We start from the raw sequence: 12,973 nt of genomic DNA on the forward strand, positions 1-12,973 counted from the left end.
CTCTTTTCTTTCTGTATTCTGTACACCACGTCGTTTAATTTCTTAATCACCTTGTATGGTCCATCCCAATTGGGTTTGTAGTTTGGGAGACAGTCCTTTCTTGCGTTGTGGGTTATACAGCAGTACAAGTTGGCCTTCATTAAATCCCTCAGAATTCACTGCTCGATCGTATCTGGCTTTCATTTTGTCGCTGGTCATTTTTATTCGTCTGCGTACGAATTCGTGAAATAGTTCAAATATAATTTGCGCATTTTCAACGTTTCTTGTACATGTTCTCGGGCAAGATAACAAACGGCAAGCACAGTGTAGCAAGAGAAATTCGTAATAAACATGCCTGTAAACCAGCGAAATGCAATGAGCTCTCTTGTTTTTATTTTCACATGTACGCAAGCACACACATTGTATAAAAACAGTCAGTCTCGCATGAGCATTGATAGAAGCAGGTTGTGTTACGCTTTTATGCTTGTTTATTTCATTATTTCAGCTATTTGTTTTTGTTTTTGCCAGAGAATAATTCTCAACTCATACAACTACAATATCTAAAAAGTGTAGTGGTGTGAGTTTGCATTTCACTGCTGTAAACCCAACATGCCTGTATACAACAGAAATTGGCGAAACTCTGTGGCTTTCCAGTTACATATTTCATTTAACTCTCTGGGATAGCGAGAGAATTCCCTAGGAATAAATTTTTTTAATGATTTAAGATGGTTTGATATCTCTAATTTATTTTCTTTATTAATTTTAAAATTTGTTTTGTCTGCGTTTAATCGAACCAGAAATTGTTTATCACTCCGAGATCTATAAGGTGCATAGGATCAAGTGGCACTTGAGAAATCATGTTTAAACTAAGCTCTTCAAATGGAGATTGCTTAATATGAAAATCTTTTTGATGATGATTTATGTACTTTCTTCTTGTAAAATCTAAATCAGAAATAAGATTGCCCGACACTTCTGAATATGTAAGTACATTCGAAACTTTTTTACCAATTTGGTTACATTTTGTACACCCATGGGAAGAGGTGTGGCCAACAATACCACAAGCATACGCTTTTGCTGGAGCATCACATATAACTGCTCTAATTTCAAAAGCTAACAATTTATTTTCAACACATATTCCGTTTCTTATTAACTCTTTTAATTCCCTTACTAAATCAGATAAGTAATTACAGATATTACTTGGCTTACTCTTTCCAACGTAAACGCCAATAGGGAAAACTGCAACGTTCGGAAAGTTAACAATTTTTACTAAAATAGGCCACAATTGAGTTCTAGAACTTTTAAATAACGGTAGTCCATCTATATTAATATCAATCACTATTTTGTGGTCATCTCTAATGATTTTAGAAACTCTAGAAAGTTGCTTTCTTACACCAAAATGACAATAAAATCCCGTAGAAATTTGTTGAATGGATAACGTGTTTTTTTTACGAATAAAAGAGTTTGCACTTAAAGGCACATCTAAATTTTCCTCACTTAAAATTTGTAACAACTCTTCAAAACACACTCGAGATGGCATATTTTTGAAATACCAGTCTCCGAGTTTTTCTCTTAATGTTTTATTTTTTGGACTGCTTTCAATACTAACTATAATCACTTCACTTTCCGGCATATTAACAACATTCGAACTGGAAGCCTCTAAATTATCTGTAATATTTGTCTCTTCATTAGCACAATTATTTGATTCATTATTAGATGAATTATTTGAATATATTTGCTTCTTCCTTTTAATCAGTCTTTTTAAATGTCTTTTACTAACACCTTTCATAATTTTTTTAGGCTAATAATTAAAATTAAAAATCACAATTAGTTTCAACTTTACACTTTTACTTTTTTAACTTACACTTTTAACTGCACGCACAATAATGATCAGTAATTTACATTTTACATAAAACAAAACAATGCTAAAATAAAAAACAAAAATATACCAAAAACAACAAACGTACATAATAACAGTTATAAAAAACAAAATTCTAAATAGCAAAAGAAAACAAAAACAAGAAAAAACGAAAATATTCAAAAAAGAAAATAAACAAATGTGTGGACATTGATGTTGGGGAATTTCTGCATTTATTTGTAGTTAGCTTAAAGTTAGTTGTCAAAAAGTTAACTATAAGTGCATTATTTTTGTAGTCGACTACCAAATTGCTTGCAGGGCAGTTACAACTATTTGTACAAGTTTCTGTGTGTTTACTAAAGTGAGTGAGTATTGATGAGTATTTTGGTGTTTCTGTTATAAGTTGGTACAATTATTTGAAGCAGTTATTGTATGAGTGGATAAAAAGAGAATGAGAGTAACATCCCAGCAGTTCTAGGAGACAGTACCGAACTAGTCACTTTACCCATCATTTAGGGTGGGAGCTAGTTACTTCAATAGCCACGTGACTAGTCATTTTAACACGGGCATGTCCTAGGCAGGGGGTCAGTTGTCTCTTTTTGATTACAATGGGACTGTCTAATAGCTGGTCCAAAGTAGGCAACGCATTGGCTTCACATACTGGTTACATAGCATCAGTTGTCTTACTAGCTTTGTAACTGGTTACTTGATCAGCTACTTGACTAGTTATTTTAACACGTGCATGTCCTAAGCAGGAGGTCAATTGACCCTTTTGATTACAATGTGACTATCAGATAGCTGATCGAAGGTAGTCAACGCTTCTGGTGGGTAAAATAAACTGCAGTACAAAAAAAAGTTTGAAGTGACTTCACCATAGGTTACTAGGAGACACTAAAGTGAGTATTGACTTCATGCTATGTTACATGCGATATCAGTATACTTAAGCAAAAATAAAAATAAACTGTATGAGAATTATATTAACACAATTTGTAAAAAAATAGTTTGTTCGAATTACTCACAAAACGTTTAAAGTGACTACACTCTCGATTACTTAGAGACACTTAAGTGACAATTGTCTTCACGCTAGATTACTTGGGATGCATAAAGTAACCAATTGTCTTCTCTCTGCACTAAAAAGTGCACACATGTGTCAAATGACCAAAATATATAAAATGGAGTCAGCCAAGTGATAAGACATTTGTGACAATTACTGTCTTTAAGGGATACATTGACAACTAGCTTAACTGCTGGGATATTGGTTTTCCTATGTTTCGAACAAGCAAATACTAGTAGATAAAGATGGAATACAATAAGTAACTTATTGTATGATGCAAATAAGAACTCGTGTGTATGATTTATAGAAATTTTACCAACAAATAAGTATGTATGTCTGTTTCTTTATTTGTTTGTGAATTATAGGAGCCTAAACCACTATAAATATATGAAAAAGCATACAAATTTTCTAAAGGGGGCAAGGTTTGTGGAACTTTTGAGGAGTAAATAAAGGCCTTTTTATATAAGTATTTGATATTGTTGAAAACCTTAGGACTTGAAGATTGATTGATATTTTAGTAAAATCAAATCATTTTTTTGGGACGTTATTACTTAAAAACTTAAAAAATATAATATGGTGATTTTACATGAAGAAAAATATATAATTTGAATTAATGTAAAATTTTAACGGTTAAAGATATCATAACAAGATTTGGAACTAATATAGACTCAATTATCCTTAAATAAACCACATTATAATTTTTAAATTTTTTTATTTTTAAATACCGAAATTCCTAAACCGGGTAAAATGTGTTACAAAAACTGAGTTTTTTTAGAAAAGTGCCTACTGTGACGTTATTTACCGTGTGATAGAAAAAAAACGTTGTAGATATTTAAGAAGCATATACGGTTATACAAGTATGAAGCTTTTTCGAGGATCGGTGCTTTGCCTTTTTAGAATGTTTTACTCAAATCAAATTTTTTATTTAAATTGGTCAAGTTTAAATAGGTCTTGGCGGTGTTGTGTTCGCTTAAATTTACTTTACACGGTTTTGTATTATATAAAAATTTCCGGATCATATAAAAATTGTATATAGTCCCGAAGAAAATTTTTTTCTACAAAAGAAAAAAATATATGGGCTTTTTTGGGAAAAAACTTCAAAAATACGGCACTTTTTACATGTTCCAACTTTGGATGCGTTTAACTTTTTATAGGGGCAAGTTAATTGTTAGCTAGTTTTTTTTTATTTTATTTAGAATTTTATTGCCAATAACATTTTAGAAAAAAAAATCGATCCTCCGTAGGCCCGCCATATCTAAAAAACAATAAAAAAATCGAGAAAAATTAAAAATAAATAAACGTAAATAACTCTTCAACTAATGGAGATAACCTGCACATGTATGCGTAGTTTTTGTAGATCTTCTTAAGCGCTATTTATATTTTTAATTTCAGCTCATTCGGATCATAAAAGAATTTTTGCCGATTTATTAAAAAAATTGAGATCCGAGGTGACCAACTTTGAGGGGCAACTCACTGGCCCCCATTAGCGCTAGGAAACTGATCAACTGCATATCAACTCGAAAATACCTCAGCTCCAACCATGAGAAATTTTGTAGTAATATCTCCAATAGTTCCCGAGATACCGAATTATTTCCAGAAATAAACGTTTATAAACCACTGCGTGTTGTTCATTTTTAAACATAAATTTTCGCACATACACATCAACTCACCAAAGTTCACTTGTATATTTGTTTCACCTACAATATTTTATAATACTTGTAGTTACAACAGCTATTTGTGTGCAAAAAAGAAGTTTATGACATACTCAATACAAAACAATAAACAACTGTTTTTGTTTTTAAGAGTATAAAGTATAGCAAAAGCAAAACCATACAACATTAGTTATACTCATTCTCATATTTATACCTATAGTAACAGCTATGTATATGGTATACTTGTTTTGACAATACTTTAAGTTACACTCTTGCACGTCTATAATACGTATTACATTTTTTGTGGCTACTTTATGTAAATTCGTGTATGTAGCTTTTCTATTATTTAAAAAGAACTTGTTTTGTCATTCGATTTTTGGCACTTCAATAAAGAAGTTTATATTTCAAATAAATTCGATTTTTCGCATTTTTATTGCCTGCAAAAACTATTGCAGACACAAAACACAGTATATAGCAAATCTTTTCCAAAGAGAATTATTGTATTCTGACGGGCAGAAAATTATTTTTACACTTTTAAAATCCAATAAATATTGGAAGAAACACTAGCGTACGAGAAGCAGATTTGAAGCTGAGTTGAGTGATTGGCAAGATACGGATTTGTTTAGAGCTAGTTTCTGGGATAAAGATAATCTACATTTTTCGCTTAAACCTAGATTAAACTAAAAATTGTGTTTCTCACTTATTATTTATTTGATATATAATCTGGGTTTAACTGAGCATCATTGGTGAGTTAAACCTAAGTATAAAATGTCAAAATACAAACTGCTGAAAAATAAAATAAACAATTCATCAAGTGAAAAGAAATTTACGACATTTTAACAAAAATTTAAAAAAATGGATTATTCTAGTGATGATGAGGATTTGAGTGATGCAAACACATATAGGCCCTAATTTTGTAAATCACGTCACCAAAGTGATATTTATGTGCAAAGCAAAAACAACATTTAACACATTTAAAAAATTTGTTTTTGTTTTATGTACAAATTCTGAACCAAACAAACGCACAAAAATTCAAGCGTTGATTTGCCTTTCATAATTTGAAAATTGTGTACACAAAACAAAAACAAATTTTTAAAATGTGTGAAATGTTGTTTTTGCTTTGCACATAAATATCACTTTGGTGACGTGATTTATAAAATTAGGGCCATAATAACTTAAATATATTGTTACGTTTTAACCTTTTCAAAACGCTGGTTTATTTCCTTTAAATAAACCGGATACTTTTGATTGCAAATAAAAGCCGTTTAGTAGTTTAAAAATTGTAACAACTCTTTATTTATTTAAAATGTACAACAACAGCAGAATTAAATAGTCACTCAATGTTTTTTATACACGTTTATAAATTCGCAGAAATACAGACAAAATTTATAATGTACACGAATTTACTTGAAAACCACAACACACTTTAAGGCACTCAGTTGATGTTTATTCGAAAAGCGTCTCTGATAAACTCACTCACGACTACAACCTTTGCCACTATTTATAACACTGCATTACCATCTAGAAAGCTCTTTAACTGTCTAGAGGTTTCTAATACATACGCCATCTGTGGTGTACTTTCTACAATGTTCTTTAACTGAATATTCGAAATCGAATACAGCGTTGCCAACTTACGATCAAATCAACTGAAAGCTTTTATTTAATAATGCCCACAGATATGTTACAGTTTTACAGCACTGTTATTTGAAAGCATTATGCTACTTTTAAATCAGCCCTTAAAATCGTTATATTTGAATTTCGTAACACTGCCCCCCGCTTAAGCCTGTTCGTCCCGAATAGGAATAGATTCACTTCTCCCATAGGCAGCTAGTCGTTCTAGATGTACGACCTTCATTTTAGATCTCGGGCTTCTTTCTGTATTCTGTACACCACATCGTTTAATTTCTTAATCACCTTGTATGGTCCATCCCAATGGGTTTGTAGTTTGGGAGACAGTCCTTTCTTGCGTTGTGGGTTATACAGCAGTACAAGTTGGCCTTCATTAAATCCCTCAGAATTCGCTGCTCGATCGTATCTGGCTTTCATTTTGTCGCTGGTCATTTTTATTCGTCTGCGTACGAATTCGTGAAGTTCGTTAAGGTCATCTTGCTCTTGGGAAGTGTTTTCATTATTTGATAAGGGCTTAATACCGAATTCTAAATCACCAGGCAACTTGAGTTCTGTCCCGAAGACAATTTTTGCAGGTGTTCGAGAGGTCGAGTCATGAACAGCTGACCTGTATGCCAATATAAATTTTGGTATGTGTTCATCCCAGTCCTTCTGGTGTGCACTGACCACTTTTCTTAAATATTCCTCCAGGGTGCGATTGAATCTGTCGACCATGCCATCAGATTGAAGATGCAGTGGCGTTGTTCTGGTTGTTCTTATTCCGTATAAGTCGCACATTTCCTTGAATACGGCGGATTCAAAATTTCTACCCTGATCTGAGTGCAACTCCAGTGGAACACCATAGCGACACACCCAGTTGTTCACAAATACGCTTATAACCGTTTTAGCTTCCTGATTGGGTATTGCATATACCTCTGGCCATTTGCTGAAATAATCCATAACCACTAGAACGTAACGGTTTCCAGCATCACTGACAGGGAAAGGGCCTGCTACATCCAGTGATGTTAACCGTACGGTAATTACCGTATTGTACGGTAATTTAGACCTCCGTACGGTAGGCAGGTAATTTCTACATTTGTACGGTAATTTTAAAAAGTTTAAATTTTTAAAAATTATATCCTAAACGTTATATTTCCATAATGTGTCTACATATAATGTACATATTTCTCATTAAAATAATCATAAAACTTTGAGGATGATGATAACCAACTACCACTAGACAAAATATATCTACGCGGTAAAGTAATCGCAAGTCTTTCAAGTATGGATATTTCAACATACAAATTAGTATTAAAAACTGATCGTAATAAATCCCCAATTGTTCGATACCAATATTTCTATAATTCCTTTAGTTTTGCATTTCCCAGAAGCTGTTGAAATGGATGAATTTAAATAAATAGATACTGAATTTATATTATAAGGCAAATAAATGATGTTGATAAAAATGGCATTCTGCTGTTTTACAAACATGGTCCTATATTCAAAACCCACTATCTTTGATATTCACGAAAATTACTTTTTGATAGTAAAATGTTCAGTAAAACAGCCCTCATCTATGGTGTGAATTCCTTACAACCTATTGTCTTTTGCTGTTTTATTTGCATTTTTGTTTTTCTCTATGTTATACAATTATTTTTTTCCGAATGCAAAAGCCTCTATCTTTTCAAATAATTTTCAAATATTTTTTTGGAATAATTTCATCTTGCAATTCATGTTTTCCTACTAATTTTTGAATGCTGAACATGAATTTTACATTTTTCAATCATTTAAAAAAATGAATTACCATGAAAATATTTTACCAATTTGTTTTTGGAAAACATAATTTCCATGGCATAAAAATAAATGGTTAAAGTTGGAGTTTGCTTAAAAAGTGTATACTTTTAAAGTTTTTTTTTATCTTATGTTGTATTATTAGCCGTTATCTTAAATAAATCACGTTAAAAACTGACAGATGGCATAAATGAAATCAAAATAATTTAATTCTATTAAAATGCAAAATCCTCTATCTTTTCATTTTTATATACACATTGAATATTTTGAGAAGAAAAACCCTCTAGCATACCGAATTTTAATAACTCAAGTAATACGCGACAAAAAACTGTTTTTTGGCTTTCCTGAAAAGTTGTTTTTTAAGATAGAGAGTTTTGAATATAGGCCCTCGATATATTGAATTATAAAAATAAACCTGTTTCAATAAGAAAATATTATTATTTTTGTACTAAACTTTGGATACGGTAATTTTACCTAAAAAACGGTAGAAAATTAAAAATAAATAAACGTAAATAACTCTTCAACTAATGGAGATAACCTGCACATGTATGCGTAGTTTTTGTAGATCTTCTTAAGCGCTATTTATATTTTTAATTTCAGCTCATTCGGATCATAAAAGAATTTTTGCCGAAAACAAAAACAAATTTTTAAAATGTGTGAAATGTTGTTTTTGCTTTGCACATAAATATCACTTTGGTGACGTGATTTATAAAATTAGGGCCATAATAACTTAAATATATTGTTACGTTTTAACCTTTTCAAAACGCTGGTTTATTTCCTTTAAATAAACCGGATACTTTTGATTGCAAATAAAAGCCGTTTAGTAGTTTAAAAATTGTAACAACTCTTTATTTATTTAAAATGTACAACAACAGCAGAATTAAATAGTCACTCAATGTTTTTTATACACGTTTATAAATTCGCAGAAATACAGACAAAATTTATAATGTACACGAATTTACTTGAAAACCACAACACACTTTAAGGCACTCAGTTGATGTTTATTCGAAAAGCGTCTCTGATAAACTCACTCACGACTACAACCTTTGCCACTATTTATAACACTGCATTACCATCTAGAAAGCTCTTTAACTGTCTAGAGGTTTCTAATACATACGCCATCTGTGGTGTACTTTCTACAATGTTCTTTAACTGAATATTCGAAATCGAATACAGCGTTGCCAACTTACGATCAAATCAACTGAAAGCTTTTATTTAATAATGCCCACAGATATGTTACAGTTTTACAGCACTGTTATTTGAAAGCATTATGCTACTTTTAAATCAGCCCTTAAAATCGTTATATTTGAATTTCGTAACACTGCCCCCCGCTTAAGCCTGTTCGTCCCGAATAGGAATAGATTCACTTCTCCCATAGGCAGCTAGTCGTTCTAGATGTACGACCTTCATTTTAGATCTCGGGCTCTTTTCTTTCTGTATTCTGTACACCACATCGTTTAATTTCTTAATCACCTTGTATGGTCCATCCCAATGGGTTTGTAGTTTGGGAGACAGTCCTTTCTTGCGTTGTGGGTTATACAGCACTACAAGTTGGCCTTCATTAAATCCCTCAGAATTCGCTGCTCGATCGTATCTGGCTTTCATTTTGTCGCTGGTCATTTTTATTCGTCTGCGTACGAATTCGTGAAGTTCGTTAAAGTCATCTTGCTCTTGGGAAGTGTTTTCATTATTTGATAAGGGCTTAATACCGAATTCTAAATCACCAGGCAACTTGAGTTCTGTCCCGAAGACAATTTTTGCAGGTGTTCGAGAGGTCGAGTCATGAACAGCTGACCTGTATGCCAATATAAATTTTGGTATGTGTTCATCCCAGTCCTTCTGGTGTGCACTGACCACTTTTCTTAAATATTCCTCCAGGGTGCGATTGAATCTGTCGACCATGCCATCAGATTGAAGATGCAGTGGCGTTGTTCTGGTTGTTCTTATTCCGTATAAGTCGCACATTTCCTTGAATACGGCGGATTCAAAATTTCTACCCTGATCTGAGTGCAACTCCAGTGGAACACCATAGCGACACACCCAGTTGTTCACAAATACGCTTATAACCGTTTTAGCTTCCTGATTGGGTATTGCATATACCTCTGGCCATTTGCTGAAATAATCCATAACCACTAGAACGTAACGGTTTCCAGCATCACTGACAGGGAAAGGGCCTGCTACATCCAGTGATGTTAACCGTACGGTAATTACCGTATTGTACGGTAATTTAGACCTCCGTACGGTAGGCAGGTAATTTCTACATTTGTACGGTAATTTTAAAAAGTTTAAATTTTTAAAAATTATATCCTAAACGTTATATTTCCATAATGTGTCTACATATAATGTACATATTTCTCATTAAAATAATCATAAAACTTTGAGGATGATGATAACCAACTACCACTAGACAAAATATATCTACGCGGTAAAGTAATCGCAAGTCTTTCAAGTATGGATATTTCAACATACAAATTAGTATTAAAAACTGATCGTAATAAATCCCCAATTGTTCGATACCAATATTTCTATAATTCCTTTAGTTTTGCATTTCCCAGAAGCTGTTGAAATGGATGAATTTAAATAAATAGATACTGAATTTATATTATAAGGCAAATAAATGATGTTGATAAAAATGGCATTCTGCTGTTTTACAAACATGGTCCTATATTCAAAACCCACTATCTTTGATATTCACGAAAATTACTTTTTGATAGTAAAATGTTCAGTAAAACAGCCCTCATCTATGGTGTGAATTCCTTACAACCTATTGTCTTTTGCTGTTTTATTTGCATTTTTGTTTTTCTCTATGTTATACAATTATTTTTTTCCGAATGCAAAAGCCTCTATCTTTTCAAATAATTTTCAAATATTTTTTTGGAATAATTTCATCTTGCAATTCATGTTTTCCTACTAATTTTTGAATGCTGAACATGAATTTTACATTTTTCAATCATTTAAAAAAATGAATTACCATGAAAATATTTTACCAATTTGTTTTTGGAAAACATAATTTCCATGGCATAAAAATAAATGGTTAAAGTTGGAGTTTGCTTAAAAAGTGTATACTTTTAAAGTTTTTTTTATCTTATGTTGTATTATTAGCCGTTATCTTAAATAAATCACGTTAAAAACTGACAGATGGCATAAATGAAATCAAAATAATTTAATTCTATTAAAATGCAAAATCCTCTATCTTTTCATTTTTATATACACATTGAATATTTTGAGAAGAAAAACCCTCTAGCATACCGAATTTTAATAACTCAAGTAATACGCGACAAAAAACTGTTTTTTGGCTTTCCTGAAAAGTTGTTTTTTAAGATAGAGAGTTTTGAATATAGGCCCTCGATATATTGAATTATAAAAATAAACCTGTTTCAATAAGAAAATATTATTATTTTTGTACTAAACTTTGGATACGGTAATTTTACCTAAAAAACGGTAATTTTTTTAGGGCTGTACGGTAATCGAAATTAAAAAGTTAACATCACTGGCTACATCCATCGCAATCCGCTCGAATGGCGCACCTGAGTTATACTGCTGAAGTTGTCCACGACTTCTTCTTACTGGGCCCTTCGCTGCTATGCATTGTGGACAATTGGCTACCCAATCGGCTACTGCTTGCTGACAACCCACCCAATAAAAACGTTGTTTTAGCTTCTCTAAGGTTTTTGTCACACCAAGATGACCACCACTGGTACCATCATGAAACTCTTTCATTACTTCGTTTATTTTAGAGGATGGTACAACAATTAGATTTGTCACTGTTTTACCGTCAGCACTTTCCCATATGCGGTATAAGCAGCCATTTAACAATTGTAGACTATTCCATAGGGCCCAATATGATTTCATCAGAGGACTTTCGGCCGATATTTCATTGCGGGCTGGCCTTATGCCTTCTTCTTTTGCCTATATTATTTTTGACAGTATGGGGTCATTTCTCTGCGATACAGACCAATCTGCACTGGACTCTATATGCATTAGTCGAACGTCAATGACACATTCCTTTCTCTCGGCTTTTGCGCAATGCTTGCATTCCACGCTGCAAGGCCGTCTTGAGATCGCGTCCGCATTGCCGTGTTTCGCCGGTGCTCGATGCTAAAATCATAGCTCTGAAGCCGCTCAATCCAACGAGCCAGTTGCCCTTCAGGTTGTTTAAATTGCAACAACCACCTGAGGGCAGAATGATCGGTTCTCAGTTGGAAGTGCTGACCATACAAATACTTGTGGAAATGCTTCACACACTCTAATACTGCTAGGAGTTCACGTCGCGTTACGCAGTAATTTCTTTCAGGCTTGGAAAGTATTCGGCTGTAGTAGCCTATGACCTTTTCCGCCCCGTTGATCACCTGCGAAAGCACACCGCCTATTCCGTATCCACTCGCATCGCTGTCTAACACAAACTTCGCCCCTGGGATGGGATATGCCAAAATTGGTGCTGTACACAACAATTCCTTTAACTGAAGGAATGCCTGTTCTTGAGATTCACTCCACAGGAACGCTCGCGACTTCTGCGTTAGCTTATGTAGGCTTGCGGCAACACTGGCAAAATTCGGTACAAATCGTCGGTAGTACGTGCAAAGGCCTAGAAAACTGCGCAATTCGTGAAGATTTCTCGGACGAGGCCAGTCCTTTACGGCTCGTATTTTATCCTCATCTGTTGATATGCCGTCTGCTGTTACGCGATGCCCTAAATACTTAACTTCTTTCTGGAACAATGCACATTTCTGTACGCTAAGTTTTAGTCCAGCCGCTGCTATTCGTTTAAGGACTTCTTCAAGGTTTTTCAAGTGTTCATCGAAAGACTTCCCCATGACAATTATGTCATCGAGGTACACCAAACATGTCTTCCAGTGAAGTCCTTTCAACACATGTTCCATTAAACGCTCGAATGTGGCTGGAGCATTGCAGAGTCCAAAGGGCATCACATTAAACTGCCATAATCCATCACTAGCACTAAACGCAGTTTTCTCTTTGTCTTTTTCTGCAATCTCTACCTGCCAATAACCACTTTGCAAGTCCAATGTGGAGAAC

This window comes from Calliphora vicina, chromosome 4 (assembly GCF_958450345.1).
Source record: "Calliphora vicina chromosome 4, idCalVici1.1, whole genome shotgun sequence".
In the NCBI taxonomy this organism is placed as follows: Eukaryota; Metazoa; Arthropoda; class Insecta; order Diptera; family Calliphoridae; genus Calliphora; species Calliphora vicina.